This window comes from Bison bison, unplaced genomic scaffold (assembly GCF_000754665.1).
Source record: "Bison bison bison isolate TAMUID 2011002044 unplaced genomic scaffold, Bison_UMD1.0 scf7180017864289, whole genome shotgun sequence".
NCBI lineage: Eukaryota > Metazoa > Chordata > Mammalia > Artiodactyla > Bovidae > Bison > Bison bison.
The window spans coordinates 890,264-903,599 of NW_011494861.1; positions in this window are offsets into that span (position 1 = coordinate 890,264).

The window sequence follows — 13,336 nt, forward strand, 5'->3', positions numbered from 1 at the left end:
AAGTCTCAAGAAATTAAAAAAAAATAACTTTCTTTGAGCATTTTTTTTTTTGTCAAGGACAAAATTAAAAATAACTGGATGTCTTCAGGTCCTTCAGGCATATGCTACTCCAAGCCTACCAAACTGAAGGGAGTGCTCCAGGTGGCACGCTTTTTATGGCACCCTCACTGGAGATCAGAAACTCACATCCTTATTTCTGTGAAATTCTCCCACACAACACTTAAGGATAAGAGTTAGCCAGTTCAACAATGTAATAAAACCCACCCGGAGCTGGGTACTCACTGCTGCCAAGAGTCCATGTGCAGAGATATGTGACAGAGACTGAAAGAACCTCACCCTCTCTCATTGATGAGTGGTTTTCTCCACATTTGGGTTGACTTCTTGAGTTTGACTTCTTGCAACTTCTTTTACCAGAGATGGTCTAATTGATCTCTATCTTTCTCCCCTCAAGCCCAAAAGTCCTTGGGCAAAGAATTCACTGATTCAGGTTAGGAGACTAGAGCATGGTCTACTCTGAACAGACACTTGGAACAATGAACGATGGTCATGGTCAACCAAAATGTTTTGAGTGGTTGCAATGGGGAAGTAAGCAGTGGTTAAGATCATGAATTGTCTTCCACAGCAGACCTGAGTTTTACTTTGAAGGTAATGAAGGAGTCATTGAAGGATTTTAAACAGGGTAGTGGCAGGACAAGAGTATGTTTTAATGAGCACACTGTAATGGGGCAGAGAGAGCTAGGAAGGGATTGAGTCAATGCAGCCATTACCAGCGGATTTTGTCTCTCTTCTACTCATCTGTGTCTCATGTAAGATGCAGGCCCAGAGCAGCCATGATCTGCCCCAGCATTTGCCTTTGGCCAGATCAACTGCCAAGCTGCTTGCTGCTTTTTTTGTTGTTTTTCAATAATTTATTTTTAAGTTTGCAAAATAGATTTTCAAACATTTATGACAGTACAGAAAACAGTATAACGAACTACCATGCACCCATCTTCCAGTCACAATTTTCATAATATGGTCAATCTTATTTCACAACTCCATAATATCATCAAATGTCTTTATCACTGTTCATGTTTCTGATTTTATTTTACACTGCTTCATTTTTTTGAATAGGGGTCCAAATATGATCTATATACTATGACGATTAATACATCTCATAAGTCTGGTAAACCACTGATTCTTTCTTTCATCTTTTTTCTCTTTACTTTTCTTTCTTTTTTTGAAGAAACTTTCTGCTTTAACTGGGCAGGCAGAATCTAGTGAAGTACATATATTCCCAACCCAGGAGATAAGGAGAAACTGTCTGTGGGTTCAGAGCCAAAGGAGGCTCTGTCACCATGCCCTTTGCCCTCTGCCCTCTGCCCTCTGCCCTCTGCTAGCTGTGAGAGAATGCACGTAAGGGGGTCAGGTCCTAGAGGGCAGCCTTCATATCTTTTGCTGGAATCATCAAGGCCCTGAAATGAGGGGGAAAATTATTTTTAATTGCATGTTTATGAACTATTGCAGGAGAGGGAAGTGTAGGAGAGGGAAAAGTGTTCATCCACCCTCTTAGGTTCCCTGGCTGGCCTGAAAAGTAAACTCACAAGGACATTATTAATAGGAGAAAAAAACTATACACATTTGTTGAATGTAAGTTTTACATGACTCTGGAGCGAGCCTTTTTATGAAAATGAAAACCTGTAGAAATAGTTCAGCCTGAGTCTTCCTATACTAGGTTTGATGAGGAGTGGAAAGTCATGGAGAAACATGACATTTAAAGGGCCATGAGCTAAAGGTGGTAAACAGAGAAACTTAGCAAGACATATTCCTCTGGGCTCCTCTCAGCATCCCTCCATCTTTGGAAATAAGAATTCCTTTTTCTTCCAGGTAGAGAAAGGGCTGCTTTAGGGGAGAAGGGGGTATGCAGATTTCTCCCTGCACCAGCCAGTTCTCAAATTCCTCCAGCTTCCAATATTTGATAAGCCAAGGCACCATGTTCAGAGTCATGAGTTCTGAATTCCATGCAGTAACCTCTGTGGGAGGCTGTTTTGCACCTTTTCCCTAATGTGGCCTCTTGAGGAATAGAATCATGTCATTTACATTGTCTAATTGCTGTAGGTCAGATTGTTGGCTGCTTTCTTCTCAGAAATATTACTGTTATTTCTAATGAATGGTTCATGCCTAGCCACTTGAGGACGAGAGCAACTTGAATCGTCTGTACCACTCTTGAACCACACCACTGACAGGGTTAGAAGGTGCTGAATGTAAACCTGCTTCTCTCTCCTGTCACTGAGAACTGATATCCTAATTATCTGTTTTCCTCTTTAATGAAAAATAAACTCTGACATATGCCATGGATCAATTTGTCTAAGAAATCTGGCCTTACCTGAAGACTATTTGAAGGCATCCTTGCTGGACCTGAGTGTTACCCTCAGCCAGCAAGTGTGGATCAGCCCTAGGCTTCCACAAAATCCATGAAGACAGCCCCATGAGCCCCATGGTCCCTCAGCTCCTGGCCTTTAAAGAACTCTCATTGTTGAGGGGAGAGGAAACCAAGCATGTGATGAAACATACATTAGATTTCACTTCAGGACCATTTGTATTACTTATATCACTCATTAGAATCCAAATGAAAGGTTGAAAACAATCTAACATTTTGGGTAAATTACTCTTCCCCTTTTTTTCCCAGTGAGTCAATGGAGAGAAAGTTATGACAAATCTTTAGGGGCCAAAACCAAAAGAGTGGGAACCTAGAGAAGTCGGGCAATATGTGAGTGCATAATGCCTGAGATTTTTCCAGAATCGATAAAGCCGTTTACTCTCAGATTCAGAAAGCCCCCAAACAAAACTGATGAAAGGAAACCTAATATGATCATCAGTGCTTGACACTGGTTTCCAATCCCTTTCTGTGGTTTGGTTGGTTTCCTAGGTGGCGCTAGTAGTAAAAACTCCACCTGGCAGTGCAGGAGAAGCAGGTTAGATCCCTGGGTCAGGAAGATCCGCTGGAGAAGGAAATGGCAACCCACTCCAGTATTCTTGCCTGGAAAATTCTATGGACAGAGAAGCCTGGTGGGCTACAGTCCATGGGCTGCAGAGATTTGGACACGACTGAGTGACTAAGCTCATGGACTGGTTGGTAATCTGAAAAACGATGGACTACGTTTCCCAGACTGTTTCTCAGCTGAGGTCCTGCATGGGACTGAACTTCTGCTTGTGCCCTCCCGTGAAACTTGAAAAGCCAAAAGGAGGTGAGGCTATCTTCCTGCTACAGTTTTGTCTGTCAAGTGTAGTCTTGAGACATATGAGTGTTTCAGGGCAGTGATGGTAACTGGACTCAGTGATCCAGCAGCCAGCAGCATGGTGAGACTATAAGCACTGAGGCATCTGGGCTGATGCACGCACCATTCCTCTGTCTGGTCACCCGCCTCATGGAGCTTCCTGACTTATCACTGTAGCTACAGAGGCGTGCCCTCATCCCAGGAATGAGGACAGTCCTGCCTCTCACCATGTTAAATGGTGTTCAACCTACCTGTGTTAAGTCTCACTCTCCTCACTCCTCTCTGAGGAGGACAGCATGGGCCTCCATGATCCAGACCATCAACTACTGGAGAAGAAATGGAAAAAATACAGAAAATCATCACACCTAAGTGTATGAGGTTCATTCTGGGAGCTGTTGCCACTTCTTACGTGTTTCTGCCTCTGTCTCGGGTGAAGCTCCCTAGTCTGTGTGTCTGCCTGAGAACAGAGACTAATCAGCAAAAAGGCCAGAAGCTCTGCTTCGGCCACTGCCATCTGATTACCTGCATCATTTGCCTGAAATGCTGAGATTCTGCCACTGTTGCCTCTGGTGATTTCCTCTCTCTTGGTTCAGGGAACCCCAGCCTCTCCTATAATGTTTATTCTGCCTATCATTTTCATTTTCTTATTCCTTTACAAAATCTACAGTCTTATAAGTATAATTGTAGCTCTTGGGTTTGTTGGTTCTACTTTAATATTTTTTGCTTAACGGTTAATTTTTTTGGCTTTTGTTTTACTTCATGTCTGCTGATTTTCTTAGGACTTTTAATGTGTGTTTCCCTCTATGTAACCATAACTATTTTCTCATTAATTTTTTTCACAGTGAAAGCATTTAAAACTATTAACTGACCTCAAAGTATTTCTTGACTCCATCCCCAGGATTTTCTGTATTACAAGTTCTAATTATTGCTATATACTTCAAGATCTGTTATTAAGTAATTGGCTTATGTCTTATTTTAGCAGTTACATTGGAGATTTATAAACATTTGCCATATGGGTTTCTTGTTATTCATTTGAATGCTTACTTCAATAACAATAATAACAATAAAATATTACTAATATGTTTTCTACCTTATTATACAGTGACCAGAGAATATAACCTGGAGAATTTCTTCTATTGCTAATTTATTCAGGTCCAAGGAAAATAATTTTACTCATTAAGAAATTCCTGGTGCTTGTCTTTTATTTTCCCTGAGAAAATTTAAGAAGCAAAAGTCTGGTTAGTACTCCTGATGTTCTCAGTGAATGTTCTCAAACATATGTAGACACCTCAAACTGAGCAAAGTATGCAGTTATCTGAAGCCATGAGCCTCCCAGATGTCACCTGAAGTGGAATCTAAAACTTCTCTTCAGGAAATGAAAGGGAAACTCCCCCTTCAATGAGCCAAATTCCTAGCATAATCTCTCTCAAAGTTTCCATATCATTCACACATCCAGACATTTCCATTGAGTTTGTGTGGTATACTCTCTCTTTATGTCATTACTCATTCCTTAATTATCTATTCCTCTGACCAGATCATTCCAGCAGAGTGACTTACATCACCAATTTCTCCTTGGTACATTCCATTTTGCAATTTGTTTGCAATTATAGATCTTCTACATGGGGAGGAAGTAACATGCTTTATTTACTGTTGCATCCCCAGGGGCTAACTCACTACCCACTGTACATATGCTTGCTGAATTTAGTTTATTTTCATCTTTAACAAAACACATATCTGTCTTTTACTTCTATAACAAGATGTTAGAAAGAGATTCCTGCCCCTTCACCTCACTCATAAGAGGGGTGTGGGCTTTCATGGGGCTACTGAAAAAGCTTAACATCTGACCACTAGAGGTCTTAAGGGTTTGTAGTCTAATACCACCCAGAGAATCTCAGCTCAAAATACAAGCTAAGTGCTCTGGTGGCAAGGTCAGGGGAAGAACTTCTATATTGAGATTAGCCAACACTATTGGAGTTTGTCAGGGCAAGCCATTTTGATGGGAACCAGGTGTGAGGGCTCATCTTGGGTGCTTGTCCTATACAGCATCCTAAAGAGGCAGCAGAACCCCAGCAGCAAAAAGCTGGAGATGAAAGCCAGATTACTAGAAACAAGAGGATGCACAAGCAACAATCCAGATTAGGGAAGTATCTTCTTAGAACAAGAGAATTTGTAGTCTGAGAGACTTGATCTTGGCCACCAAAGTGCTTCATGAAAGACTCTGCTTTAAACAGCTGACATACTTAAACTGACTTTATTTAGTCAGTTCAACTGATGCTTTTTCTATCCCTTTTATACTCTGTGACCAGCAAGTTGGGGAAGGATGAGAAGATAGGCAGATGGAGATGCAGCCAATCACATTCCTCTTTCCCTCCAGAAGCTTCTAGGCCAAAACAGGCTGATTCAGGAGTAGGAGATGATAAGCCATTAAATCACACTTTGATATCTATTTAATATCTTCTCCTGGATATTCTAATTACTGACATCAGAATGGGTTTGTTACTTACTTACCTCCTGAACATAAAAGCCTTGGGTTCCACCAGTTTTCACTGGAGAATAGGAAAGAGTTCTTCTTCTGAATAAACATTAAATTTATTTTAGTATTAATTTAATATCATTAATACTAATTTAAATAAATTAAAATAAACATTAAAAGGATGTCATTAAAAGACAATGAACTTGTACTTGTCATGAATTATACATGGTCACTCTACTGCTTAGATTTCCTGTGATCCACTTGGTAACCAGTGAGGGATGAAGGGCAGTTCTAAAGCCAAGACCCACAAAGGTTATCTAAAGGCAACTAGTTCTCTTAGTTACAAAAAGAGGATCTCTAGTAGCTAGTTTAAGCAGAAAGGGAATTTATTATGGGATATTGGGTAGCTCAAGGGGCCAGAGAAATAAACTTATGGCTGAGATTCCAAAAACTCTTCCGAGAACTTCACCACAGAATAGCTCTTCCATCACAGGTCGCAGAACCAAGCCATTACCACCCATACCCAGCCCTGTTCCTCACATTATTTACTCCAAAGTTGCATGTCTGATTGGTGGAATCTAGATTACATGCCGGCAACATTCTATTCAACAAAGGTGGGAATTGTAACAGAACAGTTGAAGTATAGGGTCTATTTAAGACTTTGGACAGCCACAAATGACAGATATCCTTATTATGGTTTATTCTGGCTTCCCATCCTGTTTATTTGCACTGTGGAGTAATTCTTGTCTTTTTTCCGGAAGCCTGAAGGAATGTCTAGGTTTTGTAACTTTTCTTGGCAATAGAAGTTTTGTTCCCATTAGGCTTCATGAAGATTACAAGTCATAGGGCAAGCTGCCTAGCATTTTATTTATTTTTTCTGCTACTTAATCAGAAATCTCAACATTCAACTATAGCTTACCACACCCATGAAGATGTCTCAAGGAGCTCCAACTCACAATGACTTCTTTTGCCAATACAGCAGTAGTCCATGTCCATCCCATTCACAGCACTCATAGAATCTTCTACTACCTTGCTGTTTATTGTCTTATGTGTAAAAGTAACTGGAGTGGAGCGAAGAGAACTCCACCTGGGGATATTTGCCACAGACATTCATACATACACCTCCCATGCTTGATACCTGAGAAACACTCAGCAAATATTTGTATAATCATCACGTTTAGAAGTTGGGACACCACTGGGTAGTAAGCTTCTGAAAAACAATCCAGTCATGTGATCAGAGTCTCACCACTTTCCCAGCATGCGCCCAGCCCTACCTAGTGGCTTACTAGGATCCTGCCCAAGGAATGTACCCAACTCAGTGCTTGCTGCCCGTCACCCCTGTCTCAGTGTCTCTGTCCACTCCAGTGTCAATGAGAAGCACTGCTGGCTTCCAAGCTGTTTTTTCACAATTCTCCAAAGAAAGTTTCTATGGTACCAAAGTATGAAAAATGAGGACATGTCATAAATAAGCTGTGTGACAGAAGTTGTAGGTCAGTGTCTCCTGAAGAGCTTCTAAGACCTACGCAAGCCCTCACAAATAGCTGGGTCTGCATTAGCATCAGATGTTCTCCTGCCTTCTTCCTCATATGAGTTTCTTCTAACACTGTGTTTCCTAACCAGAGGAAATGGTTCTGTTTGTTGGGTTTGGTGCCTCTTTTTTCATGTTGTGGGATTTCCTTAGGTTTTTGTTCATCTTTGTGTTGGAGAACTTGGTTTGTTTTGCATAACAATTTTGTGTTAGTTATTTTAGACACAAGATCATTCCAAAAAATCATAAGCAATGTAATTCACTCTTGGCTAACAAATACTCCCAGCCAGGTTTCAGTCTCTCCAAGACACAGATCCCAAGGAGGGCTAACATTTGGCAAATTATCTCTTCAGGAGGGAAACAAAGATCATGAAAGTGTGGGTAACAAAAACTGGGGTGAAAAGTCAATCTTACACAAAGAGTCAATGGTATCTGTGCAGCACTGTACACATGGTGACATTCTCCTCTAAACCCATTACTTAATTTGAAAACAGCTAGTCTGATTCCTTAGGTTATGTTTGATTTATATTAGAGATGGTCTTTTCTCTGAAGAAATAGTCATCCTTGATTAAATTTTCCCCTAAACCATGCTATTTGGGAAGAGGAGGAGGAAGAGTAAAGAGTTCATATTGATAAAGGCAAATTACAGACAAAAGTGGAAATCTGCTGTCTTCTCTTGCTCCTGGGGGACAAGAAGCTGTATCATGTGATATCAGGGGAACCAAAAAGGACCACCAAGTTCTTACATAGGAGCTAAACTCTGACGTCTTTTTACAGTCAAAATAGCCCAACTAGAAGAAGTTCATTCAGATAAATCAAACATTTTCATTTTGGTATGAATTCATTCATTCATTCATTCACTAGTCACCACACATTTACTGATTGCCTCAAAGGTGCCAGGATTGCTGCTAGATTTTAGAAAGAGAACTGTAGACATGACATAACTCTTGCCTTCACTGACCTAAAACCTAGTAAAGAAAGCAGACAAGCAGTTTATCACTTCCAATTGTCACCAGACAAGACAAAAAGTACAGCATTTAATGGAAATAGAAAGGGTAACTGTCTAGACTTAGAATGAAAAGGAAGCTTTCCTGGAATCAGCTAGTCAACATCTGGGCAAATCAAGTCAACACTGCATGTAACTCAACTCTTTGGATGTCACTCTACAACTGAGGAAGTTGGAGTGCTTATCCCATGATTTTTGAAATGCTATGAATCCATTCTAATTATATATGCACATCCATTTATATAATTTTATATAAATTTGTAAATAGGACTTCACAAATCCTGTTGTTTTCGATGAGGTATTTGATGCATGCAAAATAATATATACATTATAGAACATAGTGATAAAATACTCATTACTCCCTATCCAACTTAAGAATCAGAATGTTAGCAATACTTCCTTATGTTTAAGAGCCCTCACCCACAGACAGTCAAAATATCCATGCTTCTTGCTTACCTATGACCAGTTCTTTATAGAAAGAGGTGACAGCAATATGAGACCTCAAAGGCCTCATATTTCCCCCAGTGCCATAAGTTACCCAAAAGCCATAACAATAAAACCATAAAAATAAAAACCGTAACATTAGTTACCCTGATTCATAATCAGTGCTTACTGTATGCCAGGCAATCTTCTAAACGTTTTATGTACATGAATTACCTTAATCTACTCAGTAACTCTGTGAAGTAAATATTACCACCCTCCTTCTTATTTTAGAGAACAAACTGAGGCATGGAGTAGTCCAGTATTTTGCCCAAGGTCACACAGCTAGTGAAGAGTAAAACCAAGATGCAAATAGGTCATCTGATTTTTGAGTCTGTTCTAGCCACACTATCCCACTGCTGCAGACAGGTGATAATGATGATGGCAATGGTGCTGAAGGCAGTGCTGGTGGTAACTTTTCCTCTTAAATACGGCTGGTCCTCTAGTAGAACGTTAGATTCAAAGTTTGAGGGAATATATCAACAGATTCATCCGTCCCATAGATTTAGAACTTCTTGACAATAAGAATTAGGATGAGAAATTATAGATCTAAGGCCCATGGTTGTGAAATGAGTGGCAGACTTTGTTCTGGAACCGGAGGATCTTACCTTAAGTACATGACTCATTCTAGAACACCAGATTGGCTAGGTTTCACAGGATACCTTAACTCTTGACTTGGAAATAAAGCACAAGTAATGAATTAAACCAGAAAAGTCAATGGTGAAGTTTTCATCTCTCTGCTTGATCACTACTGCAAGGAATCTAGAGATATTATATTTGTAAAAATTTCAAGTGAGTCATTTTAAATCTCTTTGGAGCAAAGATGTGGACTCTCAGATCTTTTTGGGGTAGTGGTGGATAGGGTTCCACTCCAGGCACCTAAAACAGTGCCTGCACTGTTCCATGAAGTATAAGTTCCATGAAAATCAATTGCTAACATCATAACCACTATTCTATGATTTCAAAGTAGGAAAAGGCCCTTGGAAAATAATTAATTTGAAGATCTCACTGCTGTTTGTATTCAAGACTTTATTTTAATAGTTGTATTAAATATTTAGATTTCTGAAGAATAATTTGTAGTACTGCCATATTGCATGAATTAATCTGTATAATGACATTAGAAACTACACAAAACAAAGCATCACTTGACTACAAGAGTGATGGAAAGCTTGCATTTGACCACTTGTATTTTTAAGACAAATATAAACATGATTACTCCCCACCAACATGCATTAACCTCAGCACAATTAGAAACCAGACCAAGCACAGTTTTATAAGTTTCAAGCTACATCTAAAAATATAATAGGTGTAAAAATGATAAAGGTAGATTTGAGCTGATTCCTTGATATTTTGAGGTTTTTAACATGGCTCTGTGAGTTGTTCTTTATGCAGTCAATTTCTTATTCTCTCCACTGTTTTAGCTGAGCAATCCTAGTTACTGTGAAGAAAAAAAAAAAAAACAACAACAACCCAGACGCTCAATAACTTAAAGCAGTGGACATTTCTTGTGTGTGTAGACCAAAAAGGTGTTTCTGATTGGTGATGAGAAAGGGGAAAGATATTCTATTGCATGTAGTTTACAGACCTAGGCTGAACAGGGTTCAAAGTTGCCCTGGAGATCAATATCCAGTCCGTATATACAAGAAGAACATGGATGATGCCAAGTAGGAAGGGCTATGACTCACATTTCATTGGTCAGAACTCAGTCACATGGCCACCTCCAACTGTGAGGGGGCTGAGAGTACCAGAGAGAAAAGAAGACAGTTTTGTCGATTAGTTAGTAGCCTCTGCCAAGGTAAATCTTTGTTTTCTCATCTGTAAAATGATAAATCTGTCTTTTTTTAAAACTTTCTTAAGCCTATTTGTGTGTGTTAGTTGCTCAGTTGTGTCTGACTCTATGCAACCTCATGGACTGTAGCCCACCAGGCTCCTCTGTCCATGGCAAGAATACTGGAGTGGATTGCCATTTCCTTCTCCAGGGAATCTTCCCGACCCAGGGATCAAACACAGGTCTCCTGCATGGCAGGCAGATTCTTTACTGTCTGAGCTATCAGGAAAGCTTGACATGAAAGTCACTCAGTCATGTCCGACTCTCTGCGACCCCGTGGACTAAAGGGTCCATGAAATTCTCCAGGCCAGAATATTGGAGTGGGTAGCCTTTCCCTTCTCCAGGGGATCTTCCCAACCCAGGCACTGAACCCACATCTCCCACCTTTCAGGAGGGTTCTTTACCATCTGAGCCACAAGTGAAGCCTTCAGGAAAGCTTAAGCCTATATAATTTTCAATAATAAAACAAAAAGCTACAGGCCCACTGCTTCATACAGATCATAAAGTCTTTGCTATTTGCCAGTGATGCAAAATATTCAATTTATCTTATTCATCTTTCTTGTAAACCCACAAATTATTCTCTCTCTCTGCTTATTTAAGAAGCTCTTATATCTCTGATTTCTGTTACATAAGACACTACAGGTAGTGACTAAAGATTACTAAATATCTTGAAAATGTCATGAACTGAACTGTGCTTAGGGCTTCATTTCACCTGCACAACAATCCAGTCAGATAGGTTTCATTATCCCTATTTGTACAGTGGTAGAGCAGAGGAGGCAATGAGTAGGGGACCTACAACTAAATAATAGCCAAAGAACACAGCTCATAAGTAAAGGTAAAATCTCAACTTGAAGTTAAGCCTCTGTTGATTCCAAATCTTGGGTTTATACCAATAAAATCACTCTGCTTCCTTTTTATATATCTCTCTCAGATTTTCCAGAATACCTACAAATGTCAGGCACCTAGTGAAAGAAATTGAACAAATACCCGTTCAAATAAACTGAATTGAAATAATAATAAACCTTTATTGTAAACCTCAAGTTTAATAAGCCTCTATTATAAATCTATGCTCTTAAAGGACATTTACACTGTCCCTTCCTAGATTTTTTTGTCTTCTCCATGCCAGTTTTATATTTGCTTTTACTTCATTGCATTCCCTCATTCCCTTTCTCAGTGCCCCCAAGGGCCATCTTAAGCCTTTCTAAGAAGGAAGCTTTTATTTAGGAAGTTATATCATACATTGTGCTGACTGCCACTTTGTCACTCAAGAATTTCTGGCAAAAGTCTTATGAAGAGTGTGACTTACAATAATTTGAGAAAGTTTCATATCTTATTTAACTTTATGGGAAAAACTAATTCAATGGAATGTGGATTTAGACTCAACTGTCTGCTTGTCTAGACTTAGCTTGGATCATTCAGTTCCTTGTCTCCTTAGCTAGACATTTATTCCTTTTCCAGAAATATTCCTGTTGCATACTAAATGAGTTATATTTTCAATTGACACGAAATTAATAGGGAAGTCAGCCAAGCCAGAGGAAAATCTTTTTTTTTTCCTAGTCTAAGAGCAGCCAGCAGAAGCTTCCTGTTACAACTGTCTTCTGAGTGTAAGCACATGACCAGGCTACAGACTCAGAATGAATTCTATCGCTACTTTACAGTCTGTATAAAGTAACCTGTTCTATGCACAAAGATGCTGTGGGCAGGTGAGTAATAATGGTATGATTTTGTGTGGGGGTGGGTAGCTAATTATGGTTTATGAGACTTGTCTAACAAATTGTATCCATAGGAACTAACTACCTTCAGAAAACAATAAAAGTATGGGTCCTTAGGGACCTATTTCCATACTACCAATGTAAATAAAAACAAATCACTTGGAGGCAGGATTCAGGCTTATATAAGAAACATTTCATTATTTCATAAACTGACATTATTAACAAAGATACTCTATTGTTCAGACATTGCAACATTTTGGAAAGCAAGAAATGTGGACCCATTTTATTAGCAATATCAATGTATTATCTCTGTATCTGCTGTTTCTTCCAGGTAAATCATTTATGTACTCTCAAAAAATTATGCACTGGCCAACCTTATATACTCAGCACTGTGCCAGGTATAGAAACTCATCATTATGTTGCTTGAGAAAAAAACTTGCTTCAAATCACTATAGCAAAAAAATTTTAAATAATGTGTCATAAAAATAATTGTATAATGAGAATTTAAAGAAAGGAAAAGAGCTCTTCTTCCTAGTAGAATTAAAGGAGGACTTAACAGAGGAGCTTTCTTTGAGTTAATTCTTAAATGATGATTGTACCTTTATTTTATTCCACATTTCCACAACAGTTTCAAAATACTAATATAACTACCACCAATACAGTTAATAAGATCAGTTTAAAATATATTTTTAATATATCTTCCCCTTCCCATTTTAAAGTTATGGTGTCAGAGGATATAGCCATTGTATACGATAACCTCCTCCTTTCAAGTCTTATCTCCGATGTCCATCAGCAGATGAATGGATAAGAAAGCTGTGGTACATATACACAATGGAGTATTACTCAGCCATTAAAAAGAATACATTTGAATCAGTTCTAATGAGGTGGATGAAACTGGAGCCTATTATACAGAGTGAAGTAAGCCAGAAGGAAAAACACCAATACAGTATACTAACGCATATATATGGAATTTAGAAAGATGGTAACGATAACCCTGTATACGAGACAGCAAAAGAGACACTGACGTATAGAACAGTCTTATGGACTTTGTGGGA